Source organism: Tasmannia lanceolata, unplaced genomic scaffold, assembly GCF_043159265.1.
Source record: "Tasmannia lanceolata isolate RefF3 unplaced genomic scaffold, GAP_Taslan_0.1 ptg000026l, whole genome shotgun sequence".
NCBI classification, from domain to species: Eukaryota; Viridiplantae; Streptophyta; class Magnoliopsida; order Canellales; family Winteraceae; genus Tasmannia; species Tasmannia lanceolata.
This window is the reverse complement of record NW_027518703.1, coordinates 5,323,445-5,342,633: the sequence shown is the minus strand read 5'-3', so window position 1 is coordinate 5,342,633 and position 19,189 is coordinate 5,323,445. Positions and strand designations below refer to the sequence as shown.

Genomic DNA, 19,189 nt, shown 5'->3' with positions numbered 1-19,189 from the left:
TATACTGTAGTTTAAAACTAGAAGTGTTAGTTGAGAATCTTGAGATACACATCGTTTAGAGAAAAAATCGGTGACTTTTACAAGGACAAGATTGTGCCACATTTAGGGACGATCCAGAGATCAAGACAAGTTGAATGTGCAGAAGAGGCAATTTAAATACCTGAACCTTTAATTGGTTCAAAGGCCTCTCACCACACACATCTTCTTTGCTTTATTTTGTATTTTACTTGTGTCCATCGTCAAGCCTAGGGCAAATTTTAGTTAGTGGAGCTGTAGTGTAACTTCCATCGGAGTGTAGGATATCCAAATATCTTGTATGCCCTTCATCATCTAATGCAATGCATCTTTGTTACACTCTCTTTCCTCAGTGTAGTCTTTCACTTCACCTTGCGAACTCATGCCTTCCTAACGAATCAAACACTACAACTGTGACCTGCCCAGTCACTCTCTTTATTAAATCAGTTGTAATGGCTTCAGAGGTTGGGGGCTATAAGTAGGGGGGGACCCAGACCTCCGTAATTACCTGATTTGGATAAGTGACCAAACTAGTGGCTGATTGTGACTGGTTTTAGGGTTAGGGATTGAGCCCCTAGCACAATGGTCAAGGCTTTGTTCTTTGGCCTAGAGGTCTTACGAACCAAAAAAAATAAAAAAAATTTGTTTAGGGGTCCAACGAGGAGAACCAATTCCACGTGTTCAACTGATCTACAATCATGCATGACCCCAATAATGTTTATGGGCACAGTTTTTAGATTTGCTAGGATTAATCAGCCAGCGGACCCACGCAATTGGTTCATATTGCCGAAACGGGGTACCATGGAGGTTGGTCCAATCATCCTGTTAATCATGCAATGTCGAATGAAATTTGGTTTTCTCTCTTCTTGTTTTTTGCTTTCCAGGTATTGCCATGGATTTTAACGTGATATGCACATGATAACGGGTGTGGTGAATTTCGTTTCCCACCTTCTTCTTATAGCCAATTGTGGGACTTCTTTCCAGCCCTCAGCACTTATAAAGGGGCCAATATAAAATATCACTTCCCTTTCGTAAAATGCTAAAAAATTTCTACATGATCAAGATCAACGGTCCTGATTTCACATACATTTCCTCCTATGTCACACAATCGGACCTAGAAAGTGCCTTTTGTCATTGATGGTAAAAGTGGTACTCTTTTAATTGTGGAGAATGATTATGGTCCATCTCACGTTGGCCCTCCTATTATGGATGAAGGAGATGCATTTCACACCCACCCAACTTGTTTTGTCATCACACTGAAATTAATGATCATCCATACTTACGCTGAACATCGGTTGTTGTTTTGAAGCCTTTTTGTTTTGGTTCTCCCTGTTGAAAGATACCACTGCTAAGTCTTTCTATCATTTAATCTTCGTTTGGTGTCATTAATGTTTGCAAAAGACAGAAGACTTTGAAAGCCATTTCCTAAAATTGGCCAATGGTTCTGATAATTAACAGACATATAAACTTTATTCAAGGGCTCACATTAAGTACTGGTACAGATGGTCAAGCCAACACCCAAACAAACAACAAAAAATGCAAGAGATCCCTGAAGGGGTAGGAGAGATTGAGAGTGACTCATTCCAGAGTAAAAAACTCTCAACCTCCATAGAGAAAATAGGTTTTCTTTGGGCCCATAAAAGAAGAGGAACGGATCATATACATCACTTGTAAATGGGAATATGATTCAACACCCTTCGATTCCATTGGACAGGTTTCTGTTTGAATTGTGAATCTAGACTGTCTACTCAAGTGAAATCACCTTGGATTGTCCATGGTCTAAAATTGACTCTGATTAGACAATCATAACTTACTGATCATTGCAAGTGTTCCCGTTGAGTACCATTCAAAACAAAGAAAAAGGGTGCGTGTTACGAATCCGATTCGGATTGATCTTCTCAGAGGGAAGATCAGGGAAGATCTGGCTCTTGACCCACTTTGAGGGAAGGGTCGTCCTCCTTTGTGCACAAACACAGTTTCTGGGATAAATTATGCGTTTATTTATTGTATTTCCTTCTCTCTTTATACATTAAGGGCCACAATTGTATCTTACGTACACTTGCATAAAAGTAGGAGAAAGAATAGGAAAACCCTAACTTAATGGACTCTTGATAACTCCTAACTCTAAGACTCCTATCTATACCAACAACCACCAAGCAAATCCTACAGATTTCTAAAATCTAAACAACTTTATTCCACCCCAAGTGGGTCCCGTATGAGCACGTAACATTCCTCCCCCCTAGAAAAGACCCTTGTCCTCAAGGGTGGGTATTAAGCGTAGTGGGAACTGATATCTTGCGTAGGATCTTCCAAAATTCTTCTCTCTTCTCTTCTTTTTTCGCACCCCCTTTCTTCTCCTCTTCGTCTTATGATTAGTCAAGTATGTCATCATCAACGGTTGAGACAACTCCATTTTCAAATCGATTACATCGCGGCGTTCATCAAAGTCCTTGCGTTGTGTTTTCCTGGAATGATTTGGATGTCGACGCATGGATGTCTGTGAGTGAATATCTTTTCGATTGTGATCGATAGTGTGAGAAGAATGGCGGATTTTCCGGCTACGAACTCGACAATATTAAAAATCAACAGCTCCTTTCTTTTGTGGCATTTTCTCTTCTATCTGATTTCTTGGCTCTTCTTCTTTCCTCCCTTTTTTCTATTTCTTCTTTTCTTTTTCGTCATATACGCCCTTCTCGAACCTTTCATTCATCTCCTTCAAACATGGAGGCTCTTCTATCTTCACGCCAAACGAAAGCACCATCTTGTTGAACTTCGCATTCATAGCAGAAAACATCTCATGCATCGCCTCGATCATTCTCTCTTGTCCCACAACAACAGAACTCACCTTTGCTTCCAACCGTACGATCATTGGATCATCCATGCCTTGCTCTTATACCAGTTTGTTACGAATCTGATTCGGATCGCAACGGATTGATCTTCTCAGAGGGAAGATCGGCCTCTTGACCCACTTCGAGGGAAGGGTCGTCCTCCTTTGTGCACAAACACAGTTTCTGGGATAAATTCTGCGTTTATTTATTGTATTTCCTTCTCTCTTTATACATTGAGGGCCACAATTGTATCTTACGTACACTTGCATAAAAGTAGGAGAAAGAATAGGAAAACCCTAACTTAATGGACTCTTGATAACTCCCAACTCCAAGACTCCTATCTATTCCAACAACCACCAAGCAAATCCTACAGATTTCTAAAATCTAAACAACTTTATTCCATCCCAAGTGGGTCCCGTATGAGCACTTAACAGTGCGCTCCCATTGAGTGTGGAGCAATTCCTTTTCATCCTACTACTTCTATCTCTTTTCAGATTATTAGAATCCTCTAATCACAGCAACTTCAGGTAACAGCCGATTCAAAATAGGGCCCACCAAGAAAGTCCAAAAATAAACCAATTTGAGACCGTAACTATTAGATCGATTCCCTGGAAAAATGTACGGCATAAACAGAATTGAGATGCAAACCTGCGATCGAATTCTTCAAATCTTCTCTTGTTTCATCCATCCATGTCCATTGGGTGCCTATGTTTTATTTTACAAACTGTTTCTATGGGGAGTTGAAGAGCTGGTAGTTGCCATTTGAGGAAGAAGATCCACCCGAGCGGTCACTGAAAATGAAATTTTGATTTTGATTTTTCATGAGATCTGACAAAATTCTTCAACAAAGACAGCACTGTAAACAAGTCAATAGGCCATGTGGACCTAAGTTTGCCTGCACCCACTGGTGGGAGCAATGGGACCAAAGATTTGCGACATTATAAAAACCCACATGAATGACCAAACAGAAATGCAAGGTTAGAGAAGTATTATCCATTCTTTTCAATGACACTACGGGGCCGTTTGGATACGCAAATTTTAGAATCCAGGTTTTTAGTTTGAAAACAGTGTAAAAGATGGTTCATGATCAAGCTGTTGTATGGTGTCCTGACAGCGGTTCTTGGAATTTTAAGTGAGAAATTCATGTTTTAAAAATCTCTCCTGCATCTTGAGATTTCTAAAACCTGGAAATATGGGAGGATCTGCTACTCTCTTGCTGATGGAAAGAAGGGCGAGAGGTCAAAAAACGAGTCAAAAACAACGGCTGGTCCGCTTCTTCTCTTGTCTCTTAGCTACAATTTTGAAGAAATCCCGGATTCTAAAATCCGCGTGTCCAAACGGTCCCTACATGTTTCATTAAGGAGATACAGCTGCATGGACACACATCCTCTTCCAACCTCCCTCTGTTATATCAGGTCCTCAAAAACATAATGTGGAAGAAAGAAGTTTATGGAACAATTACAGGTCTTCCCTACTTGCAGAAAGTAAATCTGAAACTAAGATGCAAAACAGAAGATGACTGAAGTGATGGAAAAGTGTCACATGTCAACTTTGATGAAAAAGGTGGAGGATCCATCATCCCAAAGAGATTAAATTCTTACGTAAGGAAATAGGAAGAGAAATTAGGATAGCTCTGTCTCATGTGGTCAAAGGTCCACAAGTCAATGATCCAAGGTGATAAAATGGAAGATGAGTCAAGGATGAACCATGAGGCTGTAACAGATTCCACACCCATGAATTTTTTCAAACCCCCATTTGATCGTGTTCATCTATCCATGGCTTTCATGAATTAGCAGAATATCGATCATGAATGCAGCTGGGACCTTCCAAGTACTGTGGTTGGAATCACAGATGAATGGATTGTTACGTAACTTTGAATAACAAAAACATGATCGTCAGCATTTACTCTCCCACTGAGGAAGGCATACATAGTATTCAAAGACACTAAGTCCCCTGAGTCCCAGAAACCACACGGACATTGAAAGTCGATGAAGTCGGTCTCTGTCTTCTCATCCAAGATGACTCAAAAGGAGAAGAGGTAACATGTCTATATGAAAGCAAGCAAGAGAGCAGAGCGGTTTATGGCTTCTTGGATTTACCCGCCATCCCTCCCACTTGAAGAGGCAGTGGGAGATAGATCCATCCCTTTATGACTGGAGCCTACTCAAACTCACACATGAAAGGTGTTTCCGAAGCTCCTTATCTAAATATTGCACCGGAAACATGAAGCTGGATCAAGATCCTACCATGCAAACTCGTCATAGAGACAAAATTCCATGGAGAAGAGCAAGATTGGATGGATTTGTATTAGCAACACAAAGGACAATCCTAAAGTCACATCCCTCAGATCCATGTCAAATGATGGAACACCCAGTGCAAACAAGCTCATTCCAAGAACAGGGGAGATTAAGCTAGGAGAGTAAATACAGGCGTATCACCTTTTGAGTGTCATTTAATTTCCAACTCTTGAAGGCTATTCGGTACTCATCTTGCACAAGTAACCCTCCAATGAGACAGTTTGAGGCATCGGTCCTGATTTCAAATGGCTTGGTTTAGTCGGGCAACTTGAGGACTAGTTCATCCATTACAGCCCTTTTTAAGTAGTCGACTCAATGCTCATTTTTTTTTTGGCTCGGTAAACTGAATGCTCATTCGCCCAGCACCAAGCTCAATCTTTCTACAAGTCCGTTAGTGGAGTGACCCAACATGAATACCCATGGATGAATCTCTAGTAGTTGACTAGTCCTAAGAAAAACTTAACTCTGGCACTTTAGTACTCTCGTACTTTAGTGGGAGCATACCACTCCTAGATAGCCCTCGCCTTCTCTCCATCCATTATCATTCCATCCCCTATCCAATGCCCTAAGAAAAGCATTCACCCTTCATTACAGCCTTAAAACAGTCCCCTTCTCCACAACAAAAAAAATCAATTGGTTCTATCCTATGGCCATATGGTAGGTCTCACCCTTTCCACCCCACCATCCCCACCCTGAAACACCCCTTTTCAGCTCCATCAAACTTACATCCTCTTATACGTAAAATCCAGTCATTTCACTCAAAAGATTGGCCCATATAATACTTTTATCCTCATATTAAACAAAATAATTACCAAATCCACTCTAAATTAACCCCCTTTATTGGAACAAATTTTAAAACTTTAGTATTGAGATTTAAATCATTTTAGACAGGAACAATGATGATAATCACTAAACTGAAAGCATGGTGAAACTTTTCAAATAATCTCCTAGTAGCATCAAAGAGAGTGGATCAATCTCCTTCGTGCCTATCGAACCACTAGCTCAGCCTTGTGATCCCAAATGCCAACAATGCAAAATTGCAAATGCTGTTAATTTTTTAAACATTTCGTACAAGAATCATTGTCCCTTCCTTCAAAGACACCCACCGCAAACCTCTCCATTGAATTCATCTCCTCTTTCGAGTCATCAAATGAAAAGGGCACTTTGGGATTCATCAGACACTCAAGAATAAATCTTGAAGTGGTTCTTCAATTGCAAAGTTCCTATCTTTACCATTCAAGCCAAAGTTTGCATATTGTGTGACTTGTTCATGATTCTGAAAATGCAACAAGATTTAAAGGAAATGAGATAAACTCTGGCACCAACATGAAACTTCCTCAAGAAAAAGCAACTCATTAATTATTTTTGGTAGGTACTCTGGATTGAACCTCCGACCTCCAGGTTGAAAAACAAAGCCTAGACCATTGAGCTAGAGCTAGAGGCTGAATTAAAAAAAACACTACTCATTACCATTGACTTTTAAAATTTCCCAGCTTTCGAAATTAGAAAAAAAAATTCCATGTAGAAAACAAGAAGATCTGGACATGAAGCGGTTGGGAAATGTAATTTGATTTGAAAAGGTTGGGTAATGTACTTTGATTTGAAAAAAATGATTCAATCTACCAAACAAAAAGATTCTTCACTTCTTTTAGAGCATAAATCTCTACAGAAGTGCCTGCAAGCCTCCTGGTTCAGCAATCAGTTCTTACCCAATGGATTACACTGAGCAAATAACCTTCCACAATCAGCAGACAAGAAACAAGTGTGAAAGAAGAATTCACAATTGTTGACCCACTCTCACATCACAGTCAGAAATCCTAAACAGAACATTCAATACAGTTGGACCCGAATTAACCTGGACCTAACCATTATAATAACTCACAAAACAACATTATAGGTTTCTCTCACCTTTCCAATAGTAATTGGAGAGAACCTTCACTTACAGCATCCCTCCCCCTAGTTTCTAACCAAGTCATCATCTTTAAAACACAGAAAATCATTATAAAAAAAAATCAACATGGGCACGAATAAAATTGTTGGCTGTTGTTCTAAAGGAAGGACTACGGACATTGTGAAGATAAGGTTCTTGGAAAATGTAGGGTATATCGATGGCCTATTCACAACAATAGTATTCCTGATCTAATGTTATTGCATGGGCATCTGAGAAATCCAAAGGCCCATGGAAACTCCAAGCCATTATTGCGGAAGTGTGTGATTTGGTCAGACAAGTGCGCCATAAGATAGATCATAAAAGGCGGACAGTGAATGAAGTTGCGCGCCCTAAGATAGATCATAAAAGGCGGACTGCAAATGAAGTTGCGGATAAATTAGCAAAAGAGGGTGCAATGCTAGAGGAGGTGAGAGTACAGCATTGGTCGGCAGAATTGGAAAATGGGGAATTACAAACCATGCTGCGGTGATTTAATCATTGTAAAATTTATTATATCATCTGGGTTTGGGCTTTTTCTTCTCATGTAGAGGGGGACATCTTGTCCCCTCTTGGTTTGATTTTCGTATCAATAGAAGTCAATTTTCAAAAAAAAAAAAAAGTGTTATTCTTGATTAACTCCAGCACAACAAAGAATTCAATTCCAAGAAAAGCTGGCTTATCATGCATTTTACTTTGTTTTATCTTTTGATAAGCATCATATGAGCTTGAATGTCATATCATATATCATATACATAGCTTATATAAGCTATCATTCAGCTTGACACCCCACTTGCACTTTCACTTGCATATCCCTACCTTTTTGCTATTGCCAAAAGGGGGAGAGTTTTCGGAATTGATTAGGTAGTCCATAGTTATATGCACCACTTGTTTTACATTCATATATTATACATGTGCATATAGTGAGGGGGAGCTATGCTCTATTGTTTATATCATATCATGCTTATTCATCTATTTGTTTGATATATCATTCCTCACTAATCAATTTATTTGCCATCATAAAAAATGGGGAGAATGTAAGCTCAAGGGTTCCCATGGGTTAATAATTCACCATACCTTCTTGTTTTGATGCTAGCAAACCAAATTGATTAGCATTTATGGACTAATGTGTTGCCTTGATGTGTTGTGTTGTATAGAGGAATTTCATGTCATAATCGCCATTACACAACTCTTCACAACACATGGGTTGTGGATCAAGGAGCAAAAGAACCAAGAGCTATTACCTACAGTGAAGACATCCTCATTTGAAGATGTTCAAATCAAGAAGCTCAACATGAAGATTCCACAAGTTCCCGACAAGTGTCAAGAAGAAGCTTGGAGTTGAATATGCCATGGTGACACCTCATGTACCATTCAACATGCATTGAAGATTGGAGGAAGTCACAAGAGCCGAATCAAGTTCAAGATGTTCACTCAAGCTAAAGAAGTACAAGGAAGTGCAAAGGAGCCAAGACATTCCAAGAAGACTCAAGGTTCTTATTTTTAGAATGTATTTAGAGTCCTCTTGATTTTATGTAGATTGCACTTTCAATAGGTTTTCAAATGATTTTCATACCTAAATTTTTACATCTTTAGAAATCATCAAAACAACAAAAAAGGTGTTTGAAAACCTAAGACTTAAGCCCAAAGACCATGGCCCAAAAGCCCCCGATTTTTAAAGTTAAAATGGAATTTTACACAAGGCCGGTCGACCAGGGTATACCGGGCGACCACGGCAAGCTTGCTGGAATTCTAGCACTTGCGGAAAAATAGCGGGCCGGTCGACCGGGTTGGTCCGGGCGACCGCAGAACAAGTTCCCCCTAGTGCCTTAGCCGCGAATTATCGGTCGAGCTAGCTCCTTCCTTGAGCTTATCTCGGTTCCTTCAGTAAGGCAGGGAGATAGAATTTACTTACCTCACACGTTTTAGTAGTCTACAAGACAAGACTTTCACGCAAGGGAATGAGAAACTTTCATTCAAGAACAGAACTATTCCGACATGGGTTTGGGCGGGCGACCGCCGTGGGTCGGTCGACCGCGGATAGGTTTATGAGCCAAAAATTTGAGCGAACAGGTAGCCCTCGCCGGCGACTGCCATGGGGTCGGTCGACCGCGACGATAGAAAATTTGAAAATAAAGAAGGGCGCCCAATAGGGGCGGACAACCACTGTGGATCGGTCGACAGCGACGGTCGGGCAAACTAGCCGTTGGGGCTTTCACAGGTTGACTTTTCAACCCTGTTTATTACAATTTTACCCCCAAACGGTCCTATTTTTGAATAGGCTAAATATACATCATCTAAACCTATCTAAATAAGCTTTTGAACATTTTTGAAAAGATCAAATCTCATTTCTTTGAGCTAAACTTTTCTATCAAAAGCTAAACCACTTTGATCTTGCATTTGCACATTCTATCAAGAGGTACTCCTTAGGCTTTACATTTAATCTTTCCTTGGAGTGTTGCTGAGCTATACAATTTTGTAATCCGCCTATCAAGAGGCATTGAGAGTTTTTCATTTATTTTCTTCTTTGTATTTGAGGGTGTTATCTTCGGCCTGGTAACAAAGGTGAAGACATTATGAGGGTCTTCTCTTCGGCCCGATAACAAAGGTGAAGACATTGTGAGGGTCTACTCTTCGGCTCATTCAGAAAGGTGAAGACATTGTAAGAGGGTGTGTCCCCTCACCAAGGCTTTGTGCAGAAAGGGTGTGTCCCCTTTGAAGTTGGAGAAGTCGGGTGTACGGCTTGGAGATTCGCCCGTTGAAGAATCTCTTCCTTTTTAGTGGAGATCCCAAGGAGATAAACTTGGAAGAGTGGAGTAGGTCTTGTGATAGACCGAACCACTATAAATCTTGTGCCTTGTGGATTGCTTCTTCTTCTCCTTCTCATTTGCACATGTGCCTTGTGGATTGCTTTAAATTGAACAAGGGTTAGACTTAAATTGATTTAACTTGGCAAATTATTTTTAATCTTCCAACTAATTAAGCCAAAAAATTTCAATTAGCCAATTCACCCCCCCCCCTCTTGGGTAGTCACACTTGTATTTCAGTGGAACACACTATTATTGGATGCAAGCTTCTCATCTTGCACTGGTGACTCCACCATAAATATAGACCCCTTTAAGATTTCATGGTTCTTGCTCACATCCTTGTGTCCATTCTGTAATCTTGGATTTTCAAGATCAAGACTGAGACTTTAATGTTTCATTGGATTTTCTGATCGAATTTTTACTCCGTTCTTATCATCTTCAACTACGCCATTTGGTTTTTCTTTTGTAGCCATCGAAAGACTGAGACTTTAATTCTCAACTGATAGGTTATCCTTGAGTTGAGAATTCTCAGTTCTAGCAATCTCTGCACCTTCTTTAGCAACCGTAGCCTCATTTATCGCCTGTTTTAGTATGTCACGCAACCTGCTAGTTTCTTGCCTTGCCCCCTTAAGTACTTCCTCGGACTCTGTCAGTGACTTGACCAATCTGATGTTCTCTTGTTTTTCAACAGCAATCTCCTCTTCAGATACTTTCATACATTGAACAAACCCGACTTCTTTACCATTCCAAGACACAATCAATTCCTCTGATTCTAGCTCCAATCTTACGACTAACTCTTTAAAATGATCAATCTATCTTTTCGCGTCATTCAAATGTGCTTGATACTTCTCTTCAGTGCTCGTTAAGGTAAGTTTCAAAGTCTCTATTTCCATCCTAGCTTTTCTTTGACTTGGTTGGCCTCCGTTGTGACTTCTTTAATGGCTACTACTAAAGCATCCATGGCCTCTTTGCTATTCTCATCTACCTCTGTAGCCAACTTAAGCTCATTTCTAAGAAAAATGAAACTCCCATTCAGAAGAATGGATTTTTTATTGAAACGAACAAATACCAATACAAGGTAAGAAGAGAAAGCGAGAATAATTACATTGAAAGTAGAATGAATAAATAGTTAAATACCCAAAATCAAAGGAGAAAAAAAATGAAACCCCCACAAATAAAATGGATTTTGATTGAAAAAGAATAATTGCAGTATTCTACCAAAAACCCATGCAAGGTAAAGAAGAAAAAACAAGAACCAATGAAAGTGGCAAAAAAAACCCAAATCAAAAAACCAAAATTTTGATTGGAAAAAAAAATGGATGATTTTTTTGTTACCTCTTGGAAGGTTGCATGGTCGGTTATAGTTAGGAGGTTGGTGATGGCCGTTCTTTTGCAACTTCTCGTTTCAAAAATCAGAAAAGCGTGACACATAAAAGGAGATAGCAAAAATTTAGGGGCAAAAAGAGAAGTTGAAATCTATTCGTTAGGAAAGAGGTGAGAGTTTTAAGGGGTATGCATCTGTGCAAGCCTCATGACTCGGTCCACGTTACGAATTTCCTCCATATTTAGATGGGCGCTCCACCTGTTTGTCGTGTAGTATTTAAAGGGTTTAAAGAGCTTTTTGAGAACCGTAATATCCTCTGAAATCCCTTTAAATACTACACGACAAACAAGTGGAGCGCTTGTTTATCGAAACACCGTGGCGCATATATCATTTCCCTTTACTAGGTATATATCTGAGAGAGTTGACTTTGGATTCAGCTCGGAGTCTTTGGCAGATGAAAGGGAGAATCAATGTCAAGGAATCAGATGGGGGTGTGTCAATGGACCCTACCATATGGACTACCAGAATCCGAACTTAAATGGACGGGACCCTATCTTTGAATTCTAAATTCTTACCGCTTGGATCCAGACAATGAACAAAAGCCCGATTTTATTGTACTCTTTGACGAAAATACCCTCTATATTTTTATAAGTTTAGGTATAATATTAAGGGTATTTTAGTAAAAATAAACTTTGAAGGGCTCCTTCTCTGTAGCTCCCGTCATCCTCTCCTTAGGGGTGCAACTCAGGTCGGGTTGGGTCCAACCCTAACCCAACCCGAGATAACAATCCCTCAACCCTAACCCGACCCTCAGGTTGAGGATGTTTTCTGATCACATGTTTAGCTGTAGTTCTTTTACTACTTTCCTGCTAAAATAGCTCTCTTTTATTTTCTGATCACATGTTTAGCTGTAGTTCTTTTACTACTTTCCTGCTTATTTTAGCTTATCATATCTGCTTATTGTCATTGCCATTACCTACTTAGCTGTAGGTGTGCATGCGTATGTTTACTGCTTTCCCAGATGTGATGAGTTGGGATTAGATGGGATGTATGGAGACTGGTAGCAGGGCTATCTATTATTGGATCGACACTAGTCTTCTCTGCCTCCTCACGATATCGATGTACGTGTTTCAGTATTGTATATGTATTTTCATTTTATGAGGAGACGGTGGATTCTAGTGTTCATTTTAATGACAGAGGATACTGTTTCCAATTCTCTTTAGGCATGGATGTTAGATGTGATGTGTGGAGATATGTAGCAGAATTGTCTGATATTGGATTAGCTCTAGTTTTCTACGCCTCTTTTAAAGACGGTGGATTCAAGTGTTCAATCCAATGTCAGATGACTTTGATATCAATTCTCTTTAGGATTTGAATATTTTATTTTTCTTTTACTCATTCCTAGGTCATGCATGTTTAGGTAGTCGTTTTCTCGGGGATAGTTGTTCTCATTTCACATGATTTTCGCCCAAAATTCACTGACAATAATAAATAAATGACATAAGAGACCGAGTGCGCTCGGGCGAGTAGGATGCCTAATACTTCCATACTCGTAACCATGCACGGACCCAATTGATTCTGGTGATCCATTGCAAACAGAGTATATTTTTTGTTCCATGGCTTATCCATGGATGACGACTCTTATTCATTTTGTAGGTACGTCTTAGTTTTGAGCCCTGACTCTGGATCAAGAGGTATCTCATATATCGCCACTCATGCTATGCTATGCTATGCGGGCACCATTTTTTAGAGTTCCTTGGTAGAGCTCTCATTCACATGTGGAGATCCAAAGGACCGACGGAGACTCGTCCCTCGCTGCTTCTTGGATCGGGGTCCACAGAGTGTTATAGTTACAAGAGGCACTCTTGATAAGTCTATTTATGTGAGTGTGGGAGTGGTGCAGCTTCCTATGAGACCTGGCTAGTCTCTAGAGCGCTCATGAAACCAAGATATAGACACAAGGCCAATACATGTGTCGGCTCTTAGAAACTGCCTATAAAATTGAAATCTTATGTGTAAAGACGTATCAAGTTAGTCAACTAGAATAATTAGTTCAAAGATACGTCTACTATGCAATTCTGACTAACTTTGATGTGTTTTCACTAAGCGAAGATTCAAATCGAAAAATACCTTCATTTATGCATAAGGTTTCCAAGCCTGATGAGAAAATTATTTTCATTTTGAAAATGGAGGGGGGGGGGGGGGGGGATTGTTAGAGATTTTCAAAATATTATTGGAGAATTAAATGAATTTTCAGGAGTTAATATTAACATAGAAAATAAATTTCAGACAGGGCAGGTCGACCGAGTTTTGGAGATCGACCTTGGATTGGTTACTGGAAACATAAATGATTTCCAGCAAGACATGGCAGGTCGACCGCAGTAGCCACTGTCAACCGTAGTTCTTTGGATCGTAAAAAATAAAATGACCAGAAGCATGTCGGCGGACAACCGCAGTAGACCGGTTGACCGTGGATGTTCGAAAAACTGACCGTTGGGAGAAAACAAACATGGCTTTTCACTTCCGTTTTTCAACCTTTCTCCATGTCTTTTGCTTCCCAACAATCATGGATGATTTTGAACATCAAGGGACACTTTGTGGGTGATCCAAAACCATTGAATCGCAAAGAGTTGTGATCGAATGGCCATTATTCAAACCAATTCAAGGGATGTCTTAAAGACATTTTTCTCTCAATGAAAAGACATCAAATGCACTATAAAAAAGTAGAAATCTGTCTGTTTTAAATACAGAAGAAATTCAGTTATTGTTGTACTTTTCTTCCCCTCTAGCAATGTCCTATTACCTTGTTTTTTCAAGTTAAGATTTCATTAAAACAGTACACTAGAGACTGTTTTCTGCAGAAACAGTTTGTGTTTTCTCCAAGGCTTGAAGTTCTTTAAAGGGCATTTTGGGTTTTGATTCCGCTTGTGCGAGGTGTCGTCAAACATTTGTAGGATCTTCCTACAAGGCTTCATTGTATCTTGGAGGCAATTCATGGATCCCCTTTGCACACAACTGGTGGGGGAGAAATTTGTCTTATGGAAAGCGATTACTCGCCTTGAAGCAACTCTACATCTCTACCTATTTCTATATTCTAGAAATTTCCCACCAACATTTTCAACCCAATGAGGTTCAACCCAACCTGTCCCGACCTAAGTTCAACCTGTCCCCGCATCAGGGAAAATTCCCCGTCCCGTCCTGCGGGGAAGATCTAATCCCCATTCCCGCCCCGCACACTACTGAGGAACGCATTTAATGGATTTTTAGGGAAAAATTCTACTAAAAATGCATTTGAAAAGTATTAAGGAAAATTTAGGAATACCAAACAAAATTTGTTCTATTGTTAGTACCAAACAAAATTTGTTCAATGGTAAGTACGGCTACTCAAATTTATTAGGGGCGGTCCTGGACGGATTCCATTTTTAGCGGGTTTAATTGCCACCCCTACTCATAAACCACAATGAGGAGTTTTATACGGTGCGCTTCCGAGGCGGACCCATGAATGGATAATCTAAACCATGAGTAATTGTATGGCATGCATGCTCGTTCATAACCAAAGGAAAAAATACAGTGGGGTACACCTTGTTCGGGTGATCCAAACCATTCATTTGTTGGGCCCTGACCTAGATAGGGTGTGCCCAAGAAATATCAAGATGGAAAATATGATACTAGACCTGGCAAAACCGACCCGTGCCCGAGGGTTGACCGACCCACCCGCAAATTTGAGGGCACGGGTCCGGGTTTTAGTGGCCCGCCAAAATTGACCCGCGGGCCACCCAACCCACAAAAACATGGGTTGGGTTGGGTCAACCCGCGGGTTTTGATGCCTTTTTTTGGTTTTTATTATTTCTTTAAAAAATTAAAAAAGACCCAAACTTTTTTGTCTTTTATGCCTATTAGTTTTATGCACTATTATGGTTTCTTTCTTCCTAGTTCTCTGCCCAATATAAAATTATAAATAGGTTATGGCTGGAACCATAGAATATAAATAGGTTGTGGCTGGCACCATAGGTTGATCCCAACCCTCCGATCTGAATGTTATTGGGTTGATCACTTGATCCTAACCCTCTTTAGATCGGAAGGTTAGGATCAACCTATTGAAATGATTTTTCGAGCACAATATATTTAGGCTGTGGGCCATCTAATGGACGGTTTGGATCATCCCACGGTGCCGGCCATACCCTACTTTTAAGTTTTAACATTTCCCTAAATTAAAAAATGGTTCGAATTTGAGGGTGACCAGCGGGTTGACGAGGCCCACCCGCGGGCCGTGTAAATTCTGACCCGCAAAAATGCAGGTCATTTCCTGACCCGACCCGTGTGACCCACACCCGCATCACCAGCGGGTTGACCGGCCCCGGCTCACCCGTTTGCCAAGTCTATAAGATACCGTTGGTTATCAGCCCCCTGTACACATTAGCATCCGATACAAATCAAAATTAAGACACAAGTACCATGAAAAGTTGTTGACCTTTATCTAATAACAGAGTGGGCCACCTTGATTACATGATCTTACCCCATTGATTCGTAAAGGGTAAAAGATCAATATAAACCATTGATTTTGTTGGCTTTTATCTGTCAGTTTTACCTGAGACCAGGCTCATGTGGCAGCGTGTAGGATCAATATACGTGCTGAAGTTTCCCACTATTCACAGGATTCTTAAGTTTCCCAGAGGATTAGTTCGGTATTAGGAAATTGTTAAATCACGTAGCTAAATAGGAAAACATATACAGTCAAGGCTGCTACGAGTCTGGAATTCTGTGCTTAGATTGTAGCTAAATAGTGTAGAAGAATGGAACATCAGAAGAAACACTAAATAATATTTGAGAAAAATCGCTTCACTTATCTTATGCGGATTCACAACGTTTTTATAAATACATACTGACGCTTCTCTATTTCAGTTACAACGTGTACAATGTGGATATACTACATGAGAGAGAAATCCCATAAAACAAGGAGTAAATGTTCATCTTCAAAGCTGTTGTATATCTGCAAAACTGCTTTATCTTCCGAACCTGTTGACATGTAAATCCAGATTGGCAAAGCTAAACCGAGTAGTCAATATAGTCAACAATCATCTAACAAATAGGAGAACATATAAGGAGAACCTATACAGTCAAGGCTGCTACGAGTCTGGAATTCTGAAATTCCGAGAGGAGAACATGGATGGAATCGGAAGAGTTCATTTCCAAATCGGAAAAATTGAAATTACGTTAGTAATCTCTTCATCTTTTCCTAATCTTTTAATCTTTATCTCTAATCTTGAACTGTTTCTCATTATCTTGAATTTGTTTCTAGAATTGGAACTCTGCCTTTTCTATTGAAGTGATGGATTAGTTGACTGATGTTTGACAAGATCTATTTAATTTTTCTTTTTTGGACGCCAAGATTTGTTGCTACAATCATCATGTGTGCAATGGATTTGAGGGATGGTTCTCAAAATATCCTGAAGGCATCAATGAAGGCTGATATCTGGAAGAAATCAGCATTTTATTTAGCCATTATGGACATGATGAAGGTCATCTTTCATGACCACCCTCTTACAATGTCTTCACCTTTCTTAACGGGCTGAAGAGTAGACCCTCACAATGTCTTCACCTTTGTTACCGAGCCGAAGAGAAGACCCTCACAATGTCTTCACCTTTGTTACCGAGCCGAAGAGAGACCCTCACAATGTCTTCACCTTTGTTACCGGGCCGAAGAGAAGACCCTCAAATACAATGAAGAAAATAAATGAAAAACTCTCAATGCATCTTGATAGGCTGATTACAAAATTGTATAGCTCACCAACACTCCAAGGAAAGATTAAATGTAAAGCCTAAGGAGTACCTTTTGATAGAATGTGCAAATGTAAGATAAAAAAAGGTTTAGCTTTTGATAGAAAGGTTTTAGCTCAAAGAAATGAGATTTGATCTTTTCAAAAATATTCAAAAGGTTGTTTAGATAGGTTTAGATTATGTATATATAGCCCATTTGTAAATAGGACCGATTGGGGGTAAAACTGTAACAAACAGGGTTGAAAAAGTCAACCTGTGAAAGCCCCAACGGCAAGTTTGCCCGAAAGTCGCGGTCGACCGAGCCACAACGGTCGTACGCCCCTATCGGGCGCCCTTTTTTATTTTCAAATTTTCTATCGTCGCGATCGACCGACCCCATGGCGGTCGCCCGGCAAGGGCTACTTGTTCGCTCAAATTTTTGGCTCATAAACCAATCCACGGTCGACCGACCCACGGCAGTCGCATGCCTAAACCCATGTCGGAATAGGTCTGTTTCAACAGAACTTATTCTGCAGTTGCCCGGACCAACCCGGTCGACTGGCCCGCTATTTTTCCGCAAGTGCTGGAATTCTAGCAAGCTTGTCGCGGTCGACCGGCCCTGTGTAAAATTCCATTTTAACTTTAAAAATCAGGGGCTTTTGGGCCATAGTCTTTGGGCTTAGGTCCCAGGTTTTCAAACACATTTTTTATTGTTTTGATGATTTCTAAAGATGTAAAAATTTAGGTATGAAAATCATTTGAAAACCTATTGAAAGTGCAATCTACATAAAATCAAAAGGACTCTAAATACATTCTAAAAATAAGAACCTTGAGTCTTCTTGGAATGTCTTGGCTCCTTTGCAATTCCTTAAACTTCTTTAGCATGAGTGAACATCTTGAACTTGATTCTGCTCTTGTGACTTCCTCCAATCTTCAATGCATGTTGAATGGTACATGAGGTGTCACCATGGCATATTCAACTCCAAGCTCCTTCTTGAAACTTGTCGGGAACTTGTGGAATCTTGTAAGCCCAAGGGTTTCCATGGGTTAATCATGTCATAATCGCCATTACACAACTCTTCCCAACACATGACTTGTGGATCAAGGAGCAAAGGAACCGAGAGCTTGCACCTACAGTGAAGACATCCTAATTTGAAGATGTTCAAACCAAGAAGCTCATCATGAAGATTCCACAAGTTCCCAACAAGTGTCAAGAAGGAGCTTGGAGTTGAACATGCCATGGTGACACCTCATGTACCTCAACATGCATTGAAGATTGGAGGACAAGTTACAAGAGCCAAACAAGGTCAAGAAGTTCACTCATAAGCCGAAGAAGTCCAAGAAAGTGCAAAGGAGTGAACACATTGCAAGAACACTCAACGGTATTATTTTAGAATGTATTTAGAGTCCTCTTGATTTTATGTTTAAATGCACTTTCAAAAGGTTTTCAAATGGTTTTCATACTTAACTTTTTACATCTTTGAAAACCATACACACACCCTAAAATGTGTTTGAAAGCCTAGGACTTAAGCCCAAGACCATGGCCCAAAAGCCCCTGATTTTTAAAGTTAAAAATGGAATTTCACATAGGGCCGGTCGACCGGACTTTACCTGGCGACCGCGGGATGGAACCTGGAAGTCCAGCACATCTCGAAATTTATCGGGCCGGTCAACCAGGACAATCCGGTCGACTGCGGATTGATTTTCTGAAAATCCAGAAAACATCCATGTGAGGCTTGGCAGACGACTGCAATGGGACGGTCGTCTGCGGATAGGTTTTTGAGCCGAATTTTTAAGCTAACAGGTTAGCCTCGCCGAACGACCGCCATGGGGTCGGTCGACCGCGACGGTAAGAAATCTGAAAATATAAAAGGGCACCCGATAGGGCGGGCGACCGTGGTGGCTCGGTTGACCGCGACGGTCGGGCAAACTAGCCGTTGGGGCTTCTGCAGGTTGACTTTTTCAACAAGTTTTTTTACGATTTTACCCCCAAACGGTCATATTTTCAAATACACTATATATACTTCATAAAAACCTCTCTACAAGCTTTTGAACATTTGAGAAAGATCAAATCCCATTTCGCTTTGAGCTTCACTTTGAAAATCAAAAGCAAAACCTCTTTGAGCTTTCATTTCTACATTCTTTCAAGAGGCACTCCATATAGCTTTACTTTGTTTATCTTTTAGAGTGAATGTGAGCGTACAATGTTGTAATCCGCCTATCTAAGAGGCATT

At 40.2% G+C, this 19,189-nt stretch overlaps 1 protein-coding gene across 2 annotated transcripts in view; it reads right to left on the bottom strand.

Annotated features, from left to right (window-relative positions):
• Nucleotides 1-3,464: 3,464 nt before the first annotated feature.
• Nucleotides 3,465-19,189, bottom strand: part of PEX7 (peroxin 7) — a 30,168-nt gene continuing 14,443 nt past the window's right edge. The window contains exon 2 of one of the 2 annotated variants that reach the window (XM_077369371.1): nt 3,465-3,634. The gene's annotated coding sequence lies outside the window, so the exon portion shown is untranslated. Of the gene's footprint in view, nt 3,635-6,092; nt 6,417-19,189 lie in introns of those variants that run through there. The other variant, XM_077369370.1, reaches the window with a different exon arrangement.